The following is a 4,927-nucleotide window of genomic DNA, read 5'->3' on the forward strand; positions in this document are numbered from 1 at the left end:
CTAGAAACACATATGATTTATTGTGTTAGAGTGTAGTAGTAGTGTTGTATTGCACAGTTGTTAGATGTAACATGCGAGAACGTGTAGAGATGTAGTTTTGGAGGGCCTACAGAGAGAAAAGTGTAATATGGTCACCAAACTTCCGAATAAGCTGATTACGATCACTATATATGTTTTACGCTGATTATATGGTCACTAGCTCACGGTTCAGCATCGGATTGCACTCTGTTGACCGGCCAGATAGTCTGCGTGGCACCATGTTGTTAAATTGACCATGTTCCTTGTGGGTCCCACCTGTCTGTTCGCATAGGGAAAAGGTCAGATAAACACAAATTTATGCACCCGTGCGCAGGAATCGCCTGGTTGTGTATGTGTCTGTCAGGGCCTGATGTGTGCGCATGCACGTGTAGGTTGACCACATGGAGCGTGAGAGTGTGTGCTGGTCGTGTGGTGTACTCGTGTGTGCATGCATGCGTGCGTGTGTGCGTGTGAGTGTTGCGTACGTGCGTGGCTGCGTGTGTACGTGTGAGTGTTGCGTGCGTGCGTGGGTGCATGTGTTCGTGTGAGTGTTGCGTGCATGCAGTTCGTGTGCATGCGTGCGTGTGTGTATAATCACCACACCAGCTCCTGTGTGTTAAAACAAATGGCTCAGCATACCAATACAAGGCCACCTTGTCCGCTATGCCCGCGGTCATGACTTCGAACCACCGTCTAATATTTTTTTGTCGTTTGTTTTCATTTTTACTAGCATGATGCCCGTGCGTTGCACGTAACATCAAGATGCATTTGTATGGCTAGTTTATCTTGTGAGAGAAAAGGATGAACACGGGAAGGCCTTATTTGCAAATGTGGAGAGGTGTGTGGGTACCTTTTTGCAAAATTGCCATAGTTTCTTTCCTATCCATCAGATATAAATTAGACGGCCTATATTGCAGGATGGCAGGCACACCATCATCACCAACTCTATTTTTTATAAGAGTGTTATATTTTATAAGAGTGTAGATGTAGAGTAGATACAGGCCGACAAGTGGGCCCAATGGTAGTGAGATAATGTGATGCAACACTAGAGGTGCCATGTGGAGCGTTTAACTGGTCAACTAGTTGTGTCTTGAGCAAATACAAAGTTGTACGGTGAGGCCGTGACTGTATAATAACCACAAAACATAAATGGTGACCGTAATGAGTGGATTCTAAAGTCCAATGTACGTATTGTGCTTTAGCTTCAAATACAATGATAATCACTATATATATCGCGAGAGAAAGATGAAACATGCGTGAATGTGCTGGGGGCTTACTTTTAGAGGACTTGGAGATAGTTTGTGTGCATACGTGAAAGGGGCGTAGAGGGGGGGGGTATGCGATGGAGAGATATGCTCTTCATTTCTCTTTATTATGACTAACTTTATATATAGTATAAAAATATAGAAATTCACAGTGCGGAATAAATATCATTGTGGGCAACATGCAATGCAAATTAGCGTTCATACTCCTCCATATAACTTTGTAATGTTGTATATATGTAGAAATTCTAAAATAATTTTTGGCCACACTTTATTCAAAAGGAATGTTGTACGCGAAATAAACGTGAAGAGAGGGCTTTTTTGATCAATGGGGTACGTGATGTAACATGTGTGAATGTGTAGTTGATGCATTTGGCAGGGCCTAGAGAGGTATGTGTGTGTATTACGTATTCGAGAGAGGCATGGATAGAGGGGCCGGTGGGGGGGGGGGCGTGGGAGAGATAGCACGAGAAATGAGAGTGGTCTAGAGAGAGAGACGAATATGATGTCACGGCGAGAGATTCCCTTGAGAGTGTATTTGCAAGGGGGAGGGGATAGAGGCACCAGGAGAGAAAAAAATGTGTGTGGTGTCTGTGTTGGTATGTGTGGGTGTGCGAAGATAATGAGACGTGGGGGCAGAGGGTGTGTCACCGCATGAGGTCCGGTGGGTCGAGGTGAGGCCCTTCGTTCGGTTCCATCCTACGCCACATTGGTCGGCCCATGATGCATTTAGGGAGACCCATGGATGACTAGTCGTACAAGACAAAGATAGCAGAATATTGAAGGACTCTGTGTCCACTGACAAAGCCGGCTAGGATATGTAACCCTAGGTTCTCGGACTAAGGTAACCCCTTATCTCTGATATTACTATTCATCCAACCTAACTTTAAGGGGCATCCTACAGAATGCTCTGCTAGAATCATACTCGTCGATAAGGAAGAGAGGTGTGAGACAATGCGTGAGAGACAGGCCTAAAGATTATGTGCATACAGGAGACACGTAGGCAGGTCTATGTATATAGAAAGGGTCGATGGGGATTGTGCATGTGTATGCTTGTGAGAGGAAGAGTGCTTGTGATAAAGGTTAGCAAAAACAGTTGTAAATGGTTACGAGAGGGAGGGAGAGTTATATTGAGAGCATCTCTGCGAGAAAGACACCTCGGCAGAGAGTGTGTCAGCATGTGTGAGAGACCATCGATGGAGAGTGAAACTACAGGTAAAAGACTGATGTACACATTGATTAAAGATATAAATTGTATCCAAATATTAGGATCAGATCATGATATTTGCAATTCACGTAAGGAACAGTCATTGATCCATCAGACATCTAGATTCTATCAAATTTGAGCATGTCTATGTTATTATTCGACACAATTGATCCACATAGTTAGTATTTTGAACTCCACACAATGCATCGCTTTAGCAATTGAAAGTTACACAATTGATCCATATGCGGTATTTACCTGCCGTTCCTAGTAAATTTGTATGTGCCAAACTCCAAACCTTCAAATGAAATTCTATCTTGTATGCTCGAGCAGCCCATGTTACAACTAGGGCTGCCTATATCTTCCATGCTAGGTGGGTTATTCTCACGAGGAGTGGACTCCGCTCCTCATTCACGAGAAAGGGCTGGTAACCGGGATGCCCAGTCCCATGATCCAAAAAGATCAAAGCAAATCAAAATAATTAAACGAAACTCCCCCAGGGCTGTTGTTAGTTGGAGGTACTCGTTGTTTCGAGCAAGCCATGGACCCCGCTGCCACGGGAGGGTAGGACAAAATATGTCATGCAAGTTCTTTTCCATAAGCATGTATGACTATATTCGGAATACATGCCTACATTACATTGATGAATTGGAGCTAGTTCTGTGTCACCCTATGTTATAACTGTTGCATGAGGAATCGCATCTGACATAATTATCAATCACTAATCCAATGCCTACGAGCTTTTCACATATTGCTCTTTGCTTAGTTACTTTACCGTTGCCACTGTTACAATTACTACAAAACTGCTACTGTTACTTTTGCTACTGTTACCGTTACTTCCATATTACTTTGCTACTAAATACTTTGTTGTAGATATTAAGTTTTCCAGGTGTGGCTGAATTGACAACTCAACTGCTAATACTTGAGAATATTCTTTGGCTCCCCTTGTGCTGATTCAATAAATTTGGGTTGAATACTCTACCCTCGAAAACTGTTGCGATCCCCTATACTTGTGGGTTATCAAGACTATTTTCTGGCACCATAGCCGGGGAGCATAGCTCTATTCTTTGAGTCACTTGGGATTTATATCTGCTGATCACTATGAGGACGTTGAAAGATGAGAAAACCAAGATTTATCCCTCAACTACGAGGGGAGGTAAGGAACTGCCATCTAGCTCTGCACTTGATTCACCTTCTCTTTTGAGTAAGCTTGCGACACCTAAACCTGCTTCTGCTATTAATTTCGATACGTCGCATGTTATTGATGATGCCACTTCTGCTATGCATGATACTTATGATGAAACTACTTCTATGCTTGATACTACTGTGCCATTAGGTGAATTTCTTGATGAACAACTTGCTAGGGCTAGAGAGAATGAGATTATTGAAACTGATAATATTGATGAAAGTGATGATGAAGATTCTCCCCCTAGATATGAATTTCCTGTTGTGCCTGAGGGTTATGTTATGGATGAAGAAACTGCTAGAGATTTTCTTGCTTGCAACGATAGATCTGATCTTAAGAAATTATTAGCTAAGTTGAAATAAAAGTCTCTGAATGCTAGAATGAAATATGACCCTGCTTTTGCTACTTCACCTATCTTTATTACTGATAAGGATTATGATTTCTCTGTCGATCCTGAGATAATTACTTTGGTTGAATCTAATCCTTTTTATGGCTATGAATCTGGAACTGTTGTGGCACATCTTACTAAGTGAAATGATATATCCACCCTATTCACTAATGAGGAAAAACTTCGTTACTACTATATCCTCAAGTTATTTCCATTCTCATTAAAGGGTGATGCTAAAACTTGGTTTAATTCTCTTGATCCTGGTTGTGTGCGTACTCCCCAGGATATGATTTATTACTTCTCTGCTAAATATTTCCCCACTCATAAGAAACAAACTGCTCTAAGGGAAATATATAATTTTGTGCAAATTGAAGAAGAGAGTCTCCCACAAGCTTGAGGGAGGCTTCTCCGATTACTTAATGCTTTGCCTGATCATCCTCTCAAGAAAAATGAAATACTTGATATCTTTTACAATGGACTAACCGATGCTTCCAGAGACCACCTGGATAGTTGTGCTGGTTTTGTTTTCAGGGAAAGAACTGTTGATCAAGCTGAATTGTTATTGAATAATATGTTGACTAATGAAAACAATTGGACACTTCCTGAACCAACTCCTAAGCCAACTACGAAGAAAAGGGGTATTCTATTTCTCAATCCTGAAGATATGCAAGAGGCAAAGAAATCTATGAAAGAAAAGGGTATTAAAGCTGAAGATGTTAAGAATTTACTGCCTATTGAAGAAATACATGGTCTTGATAACCCTACACAGGTAGTAAAGGTAAATTCTCTCTATAGATTTGATGAAGGTGATATTCCTCGTTATAAGTCTGCTAGCCAATGCTTAGATGAGTTTGATAATTTTATTGTTA

Source organism: Triticum aestivum, chromosome 1B (assembly GCF_018294505.1).
Source record: "Triticum aestivum cultivar Chinese Spring chromosome 1B, IWGSC CS RefSeq v2.1, whole genome shotgun sequence".
Lineage (NCBI taxonomy): Eukaryota > Viridiplantae > Streptophyta > Magnoliopsida > Poales > Poaceae > Triticum > Triticum aestivum.